Genomic DNA, 17,808 nt, shown 5'->3' on the forward strand with positions numbered 1-17,808 from the left:
ACAGCTGTAACAGGTATTATCGGTGGACTATTGCGCAAGGTCAAAAAAGGAACGCTATCACTGATCTACGCTTGCGCCAAAAGAAGTGTCAGGACACCTGCGCATGCGTGTGCCAAAGAATCGAAATGTGTGTTGACTTCACGCATGCGTTGTTGAAAAAATATACCATACAGCTCTAAATGGAAAGCGCCATGTCTGGAGCGGTGTGTGTAAATATTAGATCAACTCCTATAATGCTATTTTTGGATCCATGGGGAATATTATTTCACAGTGGTGAATTACGACATACCGGATCTAGGTGTTTAAAGCGATGTCCACGGTATGTCGTCATTTAGGCCCTGAATGTGGCTTTTCAAAAGAAACACCCACTTTTGTTCCTTCTTGAATAGAAATTTAGATACATCGCTAATGTGAGGGGGAATGTATGGCTGTTTAAGGATAACCCACTTCATTTCGTCAGCCGTGTGTCTATGATCCAAGAAATGGTTGGTTAGTTTAGTGGCCTGTTTGCGACACCTGATTGTACTTTTATGTTCCCCAATTCTCAACTTGATTTTGCGAGTGGTGTACCTGACATATCTTAAGGAACAGGGACAGGTGATCATATAAATGACATTGTCGGTGTTACAGTTCGCGTGTTTTTTGAGGGCCCACGTCCTACCTGTCCCTATATCGACTGAGATGGTTTTGGCCGTCTGTGGACAGACACTGCATGACCCACACGGGAAGTGACCAGAAACCGGTGGGAGACCCCATAAAGTTGTGGTGTTGTTGGTGTCATGTCTCCTCGGTCTGGTATGAACCAGAGTATCTCGTAAGCTTGGTGCTCTTTTAAATGAAAAGAGTGGTGGAGGGATGTTGGCCTCAGTTGAATTCAAAATCCCCCAATGTTTACGGACCAGTTTCTGTACATCTTGTGATCTGGCATTGAATGTGCTAACAAATGCGAGTCGCTCTGTTGGTGTTTTTGGTGGACGCCTCTCAATCAATGCTTCACGATTATTTGAAGCACGTTTTAAAGCTCTGTTCACTAGCTGTTTAGGATATTGGCGCTCCTGTAGGTGAGTGGCTAGTACAGTAGCGTGTTTTTTAAACAAAGCCTTCGATGAACAATTACTCTTTACTCGGAGGAATTGACCCACGGGGAGGTTCTCCCTAAGGGAACGTGGGTGGTGGCTGCTAAAGAGCAACAGAGAATTTCTCGCCATGGGTTTGGTGAAAAGCTCGCTTTGGAGACTCCCAGCTTCTGGAAAGATGGATAAATCCAGGAAAGAGAGTCTCTCATGGCTGTATTCTAGCGTGAATTTTAGATATGGATTGCGTTCATTAAGCCATAGATGGAATGACTGGACCTCTGTAGATGAGCCTCGCCATACCACCAGAACATCATCTATATACCTCTTCCACAGCACCAGATGATCAAAGAATGGGTTGCTGTGGTTGAGGATACAGGTCTGTTCAAATTGGTGTACATAGAGGTTGGCGAGGCTCGGGGCAAAGACACTCCCCATGGATGTTCCGGAGATCTGGAGGAAGAGTTGTTCCTCAAATTTGAAGACATTTTTCTTCATAGCCAGTTCTGCACAGGATAGGATGAAATTCACTGGAGTTATGCTGTCAAGATCTTCTGCCGACAGTAGACTTCTTATTGTGTCCAATGTATCTTGTTGGGGGATACAGGTGTAGAGCGATTCTACATCAAAGCTAACAGGTCAGTCTCTACATTATATTCTGCGGTTGGTAACAATCTTAGAACATCCGCTGTATCCTCCAAATAAGTCGACATCTTTTTGACTAGAGGTCTAAGAAAGTAGTCCACGAAAGTGGAAAGAGGTTCCAAAAGGGAGCCAATCCCAGAAATAATGGGACGTCCTGGTGGTGGTCTAGTGGCTTTGTGGATCTTTGGAAGACAGTAAAAACCCGGAATGATGGGTTTTTCTGTCACTAGAAATCTAGCCTCATGAGCAGTGATCCAGCCCTCATTGTTGCCTTCATCTACCAACGTTTTGATTTCGTTAAGTAGATGTGGGGTAGGATCCTCAGTCAGACGTTGGTAGAATTTATCATTGTCTAATTGTCTAAGACATTCCTGACGGTATTGGTCCAAATCCATAACAACAGTCGCTCCCCCTTTATCCGCAGGTTTTATAATGATTGACGGATCTTGCAAGAGGTTTTTTACGGCCTGTTGTTCTAATTTGGAAAAATTGTGGAATGTTCTCCGATCAGTGTCCTGCAATTTTGCAATATCATGTCTGACTGCCTGTTCGAAGGTGATAACATGAGATGGAACTTGGTGACTCAACGGAGTGAAGGTGGAAGGTGGACGTAGTCCAGTGTTAGTGGGTGTAACATCTCCCGGTTGAGAATCTTCAAATCGGTTTTTAAAGAAAAAGTGAAGACGCACTTTTCGAAAAAACTTCTCAAGTTCAGTTCTCAAAAGGAATGGATCTCCTCGATTCGTAGGCACAAAGCCTAGACCTTTCTCCAGGACTGACTGTTCGACTGGTGTCAAGGCATGGGAACTCAAATTGACTACTAGACTCCTGTCGTCTCTGTGCTGTTGCTCTGTTGAGCTGCTTTCCTGCTCCGGGTATTGGGGAACGTCTGGTCTGCCTCCCAGTGGACGGTCTGTGGTCCTTTTCTATTGCCCCTGTTTTGTCCCCGGCCACGCCCTAAAAAAGACTGATCCGGGTAAAACTGGGGAAAATGATTGTATGCGTTCATTTGTTGCGCAAATGGCGGAGGTGGTTGAAAACCCCACGGTCCTGGTGGCCACCAGGGACCGGGATTCTGGTAATTGCCTGGATGTTGATTATACATGCCACCCCTTTGACGACCACCTCTTTTGAAAGGTGGTTGTTGTTGACCTTCCCCTCTGGGGTAAGTTCCAGAGTGAGTTGGTGTCTCTGAATCGCTAGAATTCGTGTCAGAGCCCGAAGATGAATAATTCGATCCATAGTGTCTCCCCTTGCTGTTAAAACTAGGGGCTACATAGTCCTCGCTGGTATAGGGGTACACTTTCACCATGGAGAATCGCTCTAGATCTTTCTTGAATTTATCCATTTTACTGGTTAAGATGTTATCTTTGTAGTCCTTATTCGTCTTGTTGGTTTCATCTAAACGTTTTTTATAAAGTGTGCTGCAAGTGGCTTTTATCTGGCCTTCGAGTACCTGGATGTCTACGAGGATGGCATCCACTATCCTCTTGGCAGTACTGATGATAAGTATTAACCAGTCCCGTGTGCAGCGCCACGCTATAAGGGACCAGTCACGTAAAAAGACTTTATCAGTCAGAAAAAGCCTTGGTGTGTTTGTGACGATAAGGCCTGTTGGGGCACATTTCCCTCTAAGGTACTGTGCCATAATGGTTCCATGGATAGAGGTGCGTGTATGCGATTTCTTTAGGTTAAGCAGTGTAAGCCGGAAGGGAGAGAATATGGATTTGGACCAATACCGTCAGGAATGTCTTAGACAATTAGACAATGATAAATTCTACCAACGTCTGACTGAGGATCCTACCCCACATCTACTTAACGAAATCAAAACGTTGGTAGATGAAGGCAACAATGAGGGCTGGATCACTGCTCATGAAGCTAGATTTCTAGTGACAGAAAAACCCATCATTCCGGGTTTTTACTGTCTTCCAAAGATCCACAAAGCCACTAGACCACCACCAGGACGTCCCATTATTTCTGGGATTGGCTCCCTTTTGGAACCTCTTTCCACTTTCGTGGACTACTTTCTTAGACCTCTAGTCAAAAAGATGCCGACTTATTTGGAGGATACAGCGGATGTTCTAAGATTGTTACCAACCGTAGAATATAATGTAGAGACTGACCTGTTAGTCAGCTTTGATGTAGAATCGCTCTACACCTGTATCCCCCAACAAGATACATTGGACACAATAAGAAGTCTACTGTCGGCAGAAGATCTTGACAGCATAACTCCAGTGAATTTCATCTTATCCTGTGCAGAACTGGTTTTGAAGAAAAATTCTTCAAATTTGAGGAACAACTCTTCCTCCAGATCTCCGGGACATCCATGGGGAGTGTCTTTGCCCCGAGCCTCGCCAACCTCTATGTACACCAATTTGAACAGACCTGTATCCTCAACCACAGCAAACCATTCTTTGATCATCTGGTGCTGTGGAAGAGGTATATAGATGATGTTCTGGTGGTATGGCGAGGCTCATCTACAGAGGTCCAGTCATTCCATCTATGGCTTAATGAACGCAATCCATATCTAAAATTCACGCTAGAATACAGCCATGAGAGACTCTCGTTCCTGGATTTATCCATCTTTCCAGAAGCTGGGAGTCTCCAAAGCGAGCTTTTCACCAAACCCATGGCGAGAAATTCTCTGTTGCTCTTTAGCAGCCACCACCCACATTCCCTTAGGGAGAACCTCCCCGTGGGTCAATTCCTCCGAGTAAAGAGGAATTGTTCATCGAAGGCTTTGTTTAAAAAGCACGCTACTGTACTAGCCACTCACCTACAGGAGCGCCAATATCCTAAACAGCTAGTGAACAGAGCTTTAAAACGTGCTTCAAATAACAATCGTGAAGCATTGATTGAGAGGCGTCCACCAAAAACACCAACAGAGCGACTCGCATTTGTTAGCACATTCAATGCCAGATCACAAGATGTACAGAAACTGGTCCGTAAACATTGGGGGATTTTGAATTCAACTGAGGCCAACATCCCTCCACCACTCTTTTCATTTAAAAGAGCACCAAGCTTACGAGATACTCTGGTTCATACCAGACCGAGGAGACATTACACCAACAACACCACAACTTTATGAGGTCTCCCACCGGTTTCTGGTCACTTCCCGTGTGGGTCATGCAGTGTCTGTCCACAGACAGCCAAAACCATCTCAGTCGATATAGGGACAGGTAGGACGTGGGTCCTCAAAAAACACACGAACTGTAACACCGACAATGTCATTTATATGATCACCTGTCCCTGTTCCTTAAGATATGGCTGGTACACCACTCGCAAAATCAAGTTGAGAATTGGGGAACATAAAGTACAATCAGGTGTCGCAAACAGGCCACTAAACTAACCAACCATTTCTTGGATCATAGACACACGGCTGACGAAATGAAGGGGGTTATCCTTGAACAGCCATACATTCCCCCTCACATTAGCGATGTATCTAAATTTCTATTCAAGAAGGAACAAAAGTGGGTGTTTCTTTTGAAAAGCCACATTCAGGGCCTAAATGACGACATACAGTGGACATCGCTTTAAACACCTAGATCCGGTATGTCGTAATTCACCACTGTCAAATAATATTCCCCATGGATCCAAAAATAGCATTATAGGAGTTGATCTAATATTTACACACACCGCTCCAGACATGGCGCTTTCCATTTAGAGCTGTATGGTATATTATTTCACTACGCATGCGTGAAGTCAACACACATTTCAATTCTTTGGCACACGCATGCGCAGGTGTCCTGACACTTCTTTTGGCGCAAGCGTAGATCAGTGATAGCGTTCCTTTTTTGACCTTGCACAATAGTCCACCGATAATACCTGTTACAGCTGTAGTCAATTATTCCATCACTACGGGTATAAAAGTACTTGCGCGTTCACTAGCCAGTTACCTCCACTCCCTCTCGGATGTTGGCGTAGAGGTACCGACGGACAGGTAGGGCACTTTAATCAATCTTTGCTGCCCTCTTCTCTGCATTCATTACATTGCCGAAATCTGCTCTCTTAGCTTAAACTTTTCATTTAAACTTCCCCTGCATGGTCTGAGCCACCTGCTCGATTGAGGTTGAGTCTCTTTCTGATACAACTGGCTTTTGTTATGGGTCTGTTGGAAATATGCAATTATATGCACGTAAACTACTCTGATATTTTTCTGAGGATGTTTTTTGCATTTCCACCCTAACAGAGCGGGGCCTCCTTCTTCCCGAGTGGGTGCCGGGTGAGGTGAGGCGAACTCCCACATAACGCTGGGTGAGTTTATATTTATAATTTCAATTGTCAGTGATTCTGGATACACTGAAACCGGTAAATTCTCGCGTTTACTGTGGCAGCGGGGAGATAATTTCTCCACCGCACTGTTTGTGTGCTGTTTGTTTGTTTCTTGTATCCTTGATACCGTTAGACACTAACTTTTTTCTGTTGTACACTTTTTCTCTCTTTTTCACTTTAGGAGATAAAAACAAGAATTGGAGTACCACCAGTACACATCTGGGCTCAGAGGAGCTGGTAGGATTTATCCAATAATTAGTGTACACAGTCACTTTTTTGTTTTTGCAGTCGCATTTTTCACTTGGTCCTGACGAAAGCTTGGATCAGAGAGTCCATCTAGCTGAAACATGTCGACCCTCACTAACTCTGCCTTCACATAGTTATTATTTAAAACTATTTTTGGCATTTTAATTTTGACCTTAGTACCATACCTATTAAACTTATTTTTGGTCCTAGGAGTCAATTTTATCCTCACTTATTAATTTTTCACTTGCACTGCACCCCATTAGCATCACCAGTGAAGCACTGTGGTCTGAGTTTACATCATATAATCCATCTCTGCACAATCAAAAGGTGCATTGGTTGAGATCTGGATTGATGACACATCTCCCAAGTGACGATCCTCCACCAGACGGGTGGGCTGATGGGAATTTTTCCCTGCCCAGTGCTATCACTCCAGTGCTACTAATGGTTTCCGGGTTCTAGACTCAGCACGGCACACCTACAGTTATCTAGACCAGTCTATTTCTTCTTTTTTGCTAATGCACTGCTACCGCCTGGGTGCCTCTTCAGTGGCATGGATGTCAGTGGAGCTAAATATTTGGAATTAATTTTCAAACTATGAGAGTATGTCACCCTTGTCCTCCACGGGAAGTCATAAGGAGGAGACAGTGCCCGCCTTTCATCGCTTAAAAAGATGGCTGAGACTTATCAGTTTATCGCTCCAGTTTAAAAAGAATGTGGCCATATCTCAGCATTTCATCTTTGCAGCGATGTAAAGAATCACTGTTTTGTGATTGGAAGAGGGCACTTGTGGGAACAAGAGCAGCACCCACCCTTATACCCTTTAACGAAAGAGTGAAGGTAATGCACCATCTTTTTAATCCATGAAGAAAAATTAACACAGTATTTTTCCGATTTAAAAAGTATGAGGCTCATGCGTCATATCAGCATTTCATCTTTCAAAATAAGACAATGGCAGGAGGATCCGCATTTCATCACATGGCAGACCCTATATCCCTTCACCAATGAATGGACTATGGAGAGTAGAAGCCACATTGTTCTGCTGTCCATTCCCCTCCACAAGGCTTTTCCCATGGTTGCACAATGAGATACTGATCATCGCTGGATATGTGCCTATGCCAGCACCGAATCACAAGACACCGACTGTACTCAAACATACCAGACTGTATATCTGCCCATCACGTCTAGATCGCCCATAGTCGAGGCCTGCCCATCTCCACCTTGTGCCCCTTCCCAGAATAGACATAGCAACCACTCCCTCACAAGCCAATACCCTTTGACCCAGCAATGGATCTTGCACTCATTTGCACACTAACTCTCCGCACTGCCTGCTTGATAATCCTGTGACATCTGCCACCACAGAATAGGAGCCAGACATAGGCGTTAACAGGTCTCAGGAAAATATTATGGCTGTTCACTTCTACTCACCCGCCTGGTCTAGCTTTGGGGGCACTTTGTCCCTGGCAGGCTCCTGGGCACTGCACACACGCTGCAGCCGGCCAGCTCAATCCTAAACACCTCGCTCTTGCCAGGCATCTGGAAGGCGATCATCAAGCTGTTTCAGACTGTGCAGGCGAGCAGTGGGCACCTCTCCAGCTACTTATCCCCGCTCGGACACCATATCAGCTTGGCGCACAGAAACTCGGAGCGCCAGCAGTGATCTCCTCCAACGGACCAACACGGGCCCTAGGGAGTCAGCTGGCGGGTCCTGGGCACCCTCTCTGGCCCGACCTGCTTTGGGGTGCTGTCGGGGTGAACCCTCAGTTGCCTGAAAGCACTGTACAGACAGCGCAGCGCTTTATGAGGGAGTGCGATGCTTGCCAGCTCCGACCACGACCATGTGCGCTTAGGGACAGCAGCTGCCACCTTTCCACAGACCTGCAAGAGGCGCCTCTATGCGGTAAGCTGTTGTAACTTTGCATTCTTCTGTGGCTGCAATATTTTTCCCCTCCCTTTTGTTTGCGGGATGGTGCAATGGTGTTCTGCTCGCAATTGAATGAGAAGGGATGAAGAAGATTATTGTCCTAAGAAACCAACACGGACTGACGGCGAGAGCACACTCTTTAAAACAGGGGTCTGCTACTGGTAGCTCACCAGCACCCTCAAAGTAGCTCTCAGAGGTGAAGCCAAACCAGGCCAATCTCAGAGATTCTGTGTAAATTAAAAGAAGGCAGCACTGCTTATTTCACTACCCTTAGGAGTTATTGACAGCCAAACCAATGGCTGGGCCTGTTGATAACACTGAAACACAAACTGTGGTGGCCTATCAATAAATCAATCAGGGATTTGTAGAGTGCACTACTCACCTGTGAGGGTCTCAAGGCGCTGGGGGAGTGCAAAGAACTTATATTGTAATAATTTCTTACAAGTGGTTCTTTAAACCAACCACCAATTTAACATGCAGACCGTGTCAGGACTGTAAACAACCTAAGTGCAATGTAACCATACATGCTACTGTTCAAAACATTTTAGCGTGGATAATACAGTTAAAGTCAGGGTTAAACAATACTATTTTAAATACTGGAACATGTGTAATTTATGGTGTCTAATAGTATTTAATAGACCCATGATGTACCGTAATACATATATATTTTTTGTACAACCCAAGTGCTCGTGAGAATAGACAAATGCATCACAATGATGCCAGTACCTTCACAATGTCAGGATCAGCCTTGAAATCCAAAAAATTCAAAGAAATCTAAAAAGTTTGTACCCAAAATTTCAAGTGACATGTAAGTAAAGATCTAGTGTAAAGATATAGAAGGAAGCTGTGTCCTACCTTATCATGTGTCCCCTCCTATGTGGATAATGTTGTCTGTCCGATACCATACAAGTGTTTATGGAGTAGTAGTATATTCCTGCTGCTTACTCCCATATATTAACATTCCTGCCCAAAAATAAGTAATGTCCATATTAGTGGATCCATATAAAATTCTGATGCCACATACAGAGTTAATATATTCCGTATGACAGTAGTCTGTATAGTGGAATTACGGACGCTTACCTCCAAAGATAAAGACTAGGTAAGGAATTCCAAAACTTGTTACGGGTCAGGTATCCATAGTGGCTTGTATCTCATATGATCCAAAATCGTAATATCCCTGCGAACCCAAATATGAGTAAGTAATTAGCCAATATCCGGTCACAGAGCAAAGGCTGTTAGAATCTACCCGTATTTGTCATTAAGTACTCTGTCTGATTCTTACCGTGTTCGGTTGCGGCTGCTGCTCGATCCGTGGCGTCCTGCCCGTGTACAGGCAAGCGTGCACGGCTTCCGTGTATGCCCCGCATTAGGCGTGTAAGTGGAAGTAAAAAGAGGACAAGTATCTGGTTTCAGAATATGTCCGCCATGATGGAGTCTCACAAACAGCATGGAAAATGCGTGTTCGTGGATATCGAAAAAGGACCGCGTTGTAGTGTACGCGAGCGGTCGCCATTATAGAATGGAACCAAGTAATATTAACACTCAAGTCCACACAGGTCGTGTGCTTGAAAACAGACCGTCTGAGTAAAAACGGGTCATGAGAGTATAGTGTTTAAATTAGTCCATGTAATAATATTAATTATTGAGAGATGTAATGGAGTCACTATTGGTGGAAAGCTACACCCTTGCCATATATTGCACCCATACTATTCATCATCGACCAAGCATTTCGAGATCTATAAAACGTATCCTTTTATATTATTTAAGCAAGAGAATCTGTAAGAGTTAAAACCAAACGGCTACTACAGACATGTAAGTTGTTCAACTTAGGTGACCTGATTCTACATAATGATCTAGGTTAAGTTGGACAAACTTGTGATCACTGATAAGTATTATTTAAATAGGAGGCTTGGGACATGCGGTATCCAAATAACTTCTGGACGCATTTGGGTTGTACAAAATACAGTAACAGAGTGCTGTTACATATTACCTCAAAGTATATCTTAATTCAATGAATCAATCAAATATTAAGTACATCATATATTTATAGTCATTACATAGTCAGATAAAGTATATTTCTTCCTTGAGAGAGTGACCATAGATTGTGCATCATGCCCCACTTCAGATCCACTGTCAACCATACTATGATTTTATGTCAATCATATTTCAATCTCCCAGAAAAAACTGTAGCTCATGATCAAAATGTATGCCGTTATCCACGGCTTTTAAGCGCATGATCCATTTGGCTTCACATCTGCGTAATAACAGTTCCCTATTCCCACACCGTGGGTTAGGTTTGATTTGTTGGATGGATGTTGGGCATCTAGCTGTGGCACAGTTGTAGCCCTGGTCTAATGGTGGGCATTATTGGTATAACAGATGCATTCTTAGTGTTATGGTGAGGAAGCATGGCCTATGATTTCAATACTTGGGTATTTGAAGCATAATTCGTCCATGTGAGGCATTTTTACAGGGCAGTACTCAATGAAAACAAAAAGCTGATGTTTAGGGACCGTGTATTTAACGACAAAAACGGATTTGATTTTTAAAGGAAAAAATTATGCTTTTGCAGAAAAGGGTTTTCTTCTGGAAAATTGAGTTTGATTGCTCAAAGTGGAAAGGGATTTTGATACAAAAATGTGTATTTTCAAAAACGAATATGCTAATGACCACAAAATATTTCAATTCTAAAACACATAAAAAGTTGTTAGCTGAATGATAATTCAGTTTGAGTTGGGGAGATTTACTGCTGTGGTAATACCCTTTGTGGCACACATCATGTGATGATTTGATTTTTACTTTATTACAAGCATGTAATATTGATAAACGTTTTCCTAGCATTCTGCGGATAACTTCATCTGGGATTTTTGGGTGGTTACAACTGATAATTGTGCATGGGGTGGTCATAGTGTAATTTTAATACATATCATCAGCATTTGATATTGATAAAATATGCTAGTAGCTCAGCAGGACTTGCCTTGAGCAGATTTAGCTCTCACTACAGAAAAGGTTGGAGACCCCTGCTTTAAAAGCAATAAAAACAACCTGAATACTGCCGCCAGTAAACAATCCAATGCCAGTGGGTGGGCCCAAAAGGAGACAAGGCGGCAACCTTTACAATCAGAAGCCAGCGTTTTGCATTGAAGATCACGCTGGCCAATTAAACAGATGGGCAAGGCTTCAACTCCACCTCCGAGAGCTTCGGAAACTGTATTAATTCCAAGAAGCTCCGGAATGCCGAGAGCTGCGAATGCTCTGCTTTAGACAGCCAAGACCTAAAAATACCACTTACCTCGTCCGTGTCTCTCCTCCGCAGCTTCGGAACCAGGAAGCACCCAGGCTCCCCACAACTAATCACCCCTCTGCAATGCAGCGCTGCGATTGGTCTGAGTGCCGTGGATCGGTGCTCAGATGGGGCTGTGTAATGCAGCCTGGTGGGGAAAGTGCGCATAACTGTTGGCAGGGTTAGGACGGCTGGTCAGCAGTCATGCACACATGGAGTGCTCAAGCCACTTCTCCTCTGTGCCTCCAGCCCTGTCCTAACCCAGCCCCAAACCTGCGGGGAAAAACAACTGTTATCATTTTAGTTTTCCTCCTCAAAGAGCAGTAGGGCGCCGTTCTCAGTCTTAGCGGAGGAGTTGTCACCTGGCCTAAGGCATCACCTAAAAAATTCTAAAAAACAAGAGATGGGGCCAGGAGGATGATAAATAAGCCCTGTAGCAACTGAGAAAGGCACTGAGCTTAAAACAGAAAACTAGGCTTTGACTCTTTCAGACGAACTAAATCGAAGATTATGCACTGAAAGGAGTCTCGATAGATAATGACTAGCCCACATCCACGAATCTTTGTTCTATTCGGTCTACAGATAGAACAGCCTAAAGAGAAGGCCTGGGCAACGTCAGATTTACACCATTCCTTAAGACATTTATCTGTTAAGAGAATATTAATTAGAAATTATGAATATCTTGAGCATGTTTGCACAGGGAACTCGCGCGAATAAGCCCTCCACAGAGATGTTATGTAAATGGACTGTCATTAAGGGCAGTATGTGGTTCCACGAGAGAACCAAGCACGGTCCTACAGTTTAGGTAAGTCAAAGAGCCTTTCATTTTGTTTGGCACTAAACAGGTATCAGAATGCTTAGAGGCAATATTAAAGACTTTTAGAAATTCCAATGGCATAAAAATACCAGATTGACTTCGACCATTGTGGCTGGCACTGGCCACTTTCCCTTGGCGCGGCCCTGCAGTACGTACACATTGGAAGACACATTAAATACTGGTGCCTGCCAACCACTAGAGCGCCAAAACTAAAAGATGGCCGCTCTAAAAAAGACATCCGAACTTCTGGAGAAGAGTTCAGAAAAGTGCAACATGTGAATGTCAGATTAAAAAAAGATTACAATCAAGTACTTTTTCTAAAAGCGCATTTCAGGAGTAGATTCCAAATTCATCCCCTCCTCCCACCAGTAAAAAAAAAAGTTTCATCTTTTCAAGTTCAACTTTTATTCAGCGTGTCCACGATGGAAAACGTTAAATACTGGAGCCAACCATTAGAGCACCAAAACTAAATGATGGCTGCTCTAAAAAGGATGTCTGAACTCCCGGAAGAGGAGTAGAGAAAAGTGCAATGTGTGAACTCCATAAATGTGGCAATCAGGGAGGAACAGTGGTCCTTCTGCTGCACCCAGTCTAAGGCCCCATGTAAGGCCTTATCTAAGGCCACATGTGTATATGTAACCTGTAGTTAGAAAACTACAGGTTACAATTGATCCATTTCAAGTTTTTACACAGAATTTAGCACACACCGGTTCAGCTACAGCATACAGGACTAGTAGGACATGCGATCAGAGAATGAGGATTTCCTGCACTTGGCAAAAAGCTCACGATCATGTGCGCTATCAACTTGGAAGACCGATGAAATGGGCATAGTTGTCACCAAGGAGGAGAATACAAACATTTGCTGGTGACACTGCCGTTAAACATGGCTAGGCTTTCCTGTTTTCAGTTTCTATTTTTGGGAAATTCTGGTGGTGTTTTGTCAGTGTTTTCCAGTGATTTCAATACCTGAAAAAAAACTACTTTTCATTGATTACTAATTTTCGCGCCATAAAAAAACAACTGAAACTGTTTTTCCGGTGTTTATGGAACGCTTTGCTTTTATTATTGCTGGCTTTCCTTATTGATGCATGGCATATAGACAGTGTACGTACGTGTATAGGAAGTCCAAATACATGTTAACAAGTCAAATTTATTGTAGTACACCATACAATATTTCTTCAGTGATTCTTTAGTCATTCATGCTTATTTTCCTTCCCATGTACACTTTCATTTGTGAAAACGCCCTCTCAACATTGGCACTTGAGACTGGCAACGCCAAACCAGCCAGTACACAATTTGCCAACTCTGACCACTGACGTAGCTTTCCATGCCAGTACTGGTGCACTTCAAAGTTGACATTCTCTGGGACAGTTTCTGCAACATATGCGTTGAACTGGGTGCACATGCCCTCAGAGGTATTAAAGCGGTGAAAAATGAAGCTGTACTTTGCAAAGTCCAGAGAAAATTCCCCTTTACGGAATGGATCTAACACTTGTGCAGAGTACCAAAGTGAGGCTTTATTGACCTCAAACGCCACGGTTGGTGAAGGGACATTTCTATGCATCATAGCTAGCCATTTCTCATGCATGGTAAAATAAAATTTCTTGAATTGGTCTTCAACACTTCTTTGCTTGCCAAGTGGCAAGCATTCTAACAGGGAACATGTTGCAGTGCCAAAGTCACAAAAAGTGTCGCCTAGCCTACTCTCGAGGAGATGTTTGACATCTACACCAATTATACTGAAAACTTGGTAGACAGGGGTGTTTTCTGACAATAGTTTTTTGATTATGTCCACTACAGCAGTCATGTTTTCCTGTAAAAATCTAAGGATGCAGTAAAGTGTACTTTTTTTGACATCGCTATCAATATGCACCCGAAGATCCTCACATTTCTTGCCTTTTGCATCATCACTAAGCAAAAATTCAGTAAGTGGTCGCCACATAGATAATATTGCATTCACGGCCTAAAGGACTGAGAACCACCGACTAAATGACACAGTTGGGATTACTCTTTCTTTCATGCCACACAAAACACAAAATGAGAAATATTTGCTTTGAGTTCCCGCGCATAACGAAACAGTGAGCCTGAATGGACTACAAAACCAATAGCATTCTTTATTAGCTCAGAAGATTGTAATGCTGCTTTCAGCATACCATCTAGCAAGTGGCAAGGATCTCTCACAGGGAAACACTTCAGCTCAGGTATTGCTTTTGACAGGTCATCACATAACTTTTTCATATACGTAGCTGAATTGCTGCAAATACAAACAATATCACTCCAATCTTTGTTAAACTTGGTAAGTACTCTCTGCAGCAGCATTCCAAGTGACACTGCATTGCATGTTTCCAGTACATCTAGATCTGCCATGATGGTACGTCTGTACCATCCATTTTTTGCATCACAAAATGTGATTAGCACTGCCACGGGGGTTTCATCAATGGTAACAGATCTTTACATCACCTTGGAGTAACTCTGAAATATGTTCAATATCTGCAAGGAACACCTCTGGTAGGTATTTCTCATACATTGGTGTTGCTTTTGGTAATGTTTTGCATGCTGGTGCACGCTTGTGGAACAGATTCCCACTTGGTCCATCGGCTTGGTGTAAGCTGGTTCGAGATTGCACTAGGGCACGTACAAATTCATGTGCCACATCCTTTTCTTCCTCACGTTTTCTTTTGAAGCGGGTCATTGTCTCGGCAAGAGACATCTGGCATAGGCTGTCGCTATTAGGTGGCTCTTTCAACTTCAAGTGGGTCTTGGTGACAAGATGTTCAGCAATCCGGCTTGCAGTCTTTCCAGTTACTATTGGGACAGTCACTCTGTAAAACCTGCAAATTAACATCTTTTGCCCACGCACTTCAACCATGAAATCTTTGTTTTCCAGCACATAGTCTTCTGCTGTCTTTATTCTGCGGGCATGTTGTTCTGCGCACACTAGATCAATATAAAAGAACACTTAGAAACCGGTTAAGTTCTGTTGAGAAAATAAAGAGAAAGACCATATTTTCATGGTCAGGTGACTGCTGTGCAAACAGGGAAGAGCGGACTTGTGTTGCAATGAGTAACAGAAACAACAAGTTTTGGTCACGGGAGCTAATAGGCTAAAAGCACCCTAGGGCATTGGCTAAGGCCTTGATGTCTGTAAGGTTAAGTCAGCACTTTTGGAAATTTGCCTGCAAAGGGAGGCTCTGTGAAAGGCACACCTCTTGAACTGAGGGGTACAGAGACGTTTTTGGAATTGCAGGTTTTGGGACTCCAGGTATGAGTAATTTATGAGAGATTTCTGGGGGGTGTTGGGCGTTGTAGACACGGCAGGCACTTTTCATAGTTCATTTAGAATCAATGTGTTGTCATTTGAAGAAAGTGAGAGCTGGGTGACATGTTCATGGTTTTGGGCACTGCTCACAAATCACATAGCAAACACATCACAAAGCACGGCAATGAGTAAAGCTAGGTTGGTTTTCAGTGCTGTTTTTTTCTCCTAGTGGTCACCAGAAAGTCCGTCATTTGCAATTCAGGCAGGAAATAAGGCAAAGTCACACAGGACCTAGAGTTCTGTGTCATTATTACGTTTTGCAGTTCAGACTTTTTGATTATTTGGTTAGAACATTTGGAGTTTAAGATGCAGTTTCACTCTCTAACACAGTTAGATAATGCTTTGTTTGAAAGGAAAGGGAAGGTGGCTGGAGGGTTTATCATTCTTTTGTGTGTAATTGACAGGGAGTGTAATTGATACTGAATCATCTCCTGAAAAGATATCCTTGGAGGAGAAGTCATGAGATTCCAGACTTCAGTCTTTGCCAAGAGCCTTATAAATGAATTGCTCACCAACGTCACATTTTACGGCTTTATGAGGAAGTTGGAACCTGCAGGTATGGTTTTGTAATTTCATTTGTATAGCGCTTACAAATCTTGGCGAGGCGTCAAAGCACTTTTTCGGTGAGTAGCACGCTACTCCGGGACCCATAGAGGATTAGTGTTGAATTAGTATAGTGAAAAATGCAAGTGAATTTTAAGTGGTGGATAGGTTAGTCAGGTATTTGGATTAGGAAGGATAGAAGAGGAAAACAGATTATCCAGCAGAAATTACCATTTGGCCGCACATGAGAAGCAAACACTGAACAGTGAATTTCTCCTTGAGAGTTCAACATGGTGAGACAAAAAAATTCTCTGCCCCAGAGAAAATAACCCAGGAACAAATTCACCAACTCATCTTTAACGTTAAAGGTAAAAGCTGAAGATTGGCCTAGTTTGAGTATTCATAAAGGAGAAAACCTGTGTTTTGAACGATAATACAATTTTAAGAAGGCGCTAGAGCAGACCTCTGTCAAGGGAACTTTCTCACAATCATCCCGCATTGGAAATCTTATGTACATTGGACTCTAGAGCAAGTGTAATGGTTATCATAATAATTATATTGGCTGAAGTTTGAGTTTATTCCAATGACATGAATGTGACAGTAAATCAATATTCTTTTGCCGATCGGTGAGTTAACAGATTTACTGCTATTTTAGAATAACATGGAGTCACAGACTGGCAACGGGTAAACCTATGGGAAATCTGATGCAGAGGAATCTGGAAAAACAGAAATACCAGGCGTCGCTCTTGTGAGGTGGCCTGATATGCAGTGCTCACTATTCTAGTGAACACTATGTATCAGTCCAGCAACCCTTATTGATGATTGGTTGTAAGTCAACCTTATAGACCAGCTATCCTAGTAGCATGGATACGAGCAGTCTAAGGCTAAAGACTCGAGAGGGCGTGTTAAGCCAGCTGTTATACCACACATATATCCCTTGAATACCCAGTGAAAGGACACCACACAAGTGTTATGAAAATAAACAGTGTATTTATTAAGATCACAACAGCCCTGTACTCTTTATGAGGACAGGGTACTAAGCACAAAACAAAACTCTTACAAAAATACTTAAGTTAGCACAGTATATACAAATGCCCGAGGGGCACAGAAAACCATATACTCTGAAAGTGGAATGCGAAATTACTAGCAGGTAAGTACAGTACTAATCGGCTTAGGAATCGCTAGGACTTGACTATAGAATCTTCAGATTACTTCTAGGAGACCCAGGGGACTCGGGTGCAGAGTGTGCACTCTCACGCGTGATGCGGGACAAAGTCTATGGTAGCTAGTAATGACAAAGTTAGTGTTCTCGGGCGAACCCGACCTGGTAGGAGGAAAACGAAAGTGGATCCTGACCCTTGGATAGTGAGGCTATGCTGGGGCACCGAAATGCCGAAGTTACCTAGCCCAGGGGCTGCAGCTGCATAGGTCTCAAATGACGTCGGGAATCCTCGTAGACGGACCAGGAGCCTGGCAGAAAGAAGTTGCTGGCAGGCGACCAGTGAAGAAAGTTCGATGGATCCAAGCCTGGATCGAAGGAAGATGACACCTGAAAGCAGAGGGGACCAAGTTCGAGACTACTAGCCAGTAGTCAGTGGGCACCAGGAGGGCACCGGATGGTAGCCACCTCGACTAGGTGAGTGGGTGACGCTGTGCTCGTAGATCTCACGGACCAGGAGGCGTTGTCGG

The 17,808-nt window shown here is 43.4% G+C and overlaps 1 pseudogene; it reads right to left on the minus strand.

Moving 5' to 3' along the window:
• Nucleotides 1-1,693: 1,693 nt before the first annotated feature.
• Nucleotides 1,694-16,411, minus strand: LOC147747489 (uncharacterized; annotated as a pseudogene).
• Between the last annotated feature and the right edge of the window lie 1,397 nt (nt 16,412-17,808).

The sequence above is a fragment of the Lissotriton vulgaris genome, chromosome 1_1, assembly GCF_964263255.1.
Source record: "Lissotriton vulgaris chromosome 1_1, aLisVul1.2, whole genome shotgun sequence".
NCBI classification, from domain to species: Eukaryota; Metazoa; Chordata; class Amphibia; order Caudata; family Salamandridae; genus Lissotriton; species Lissotriton vulgaris.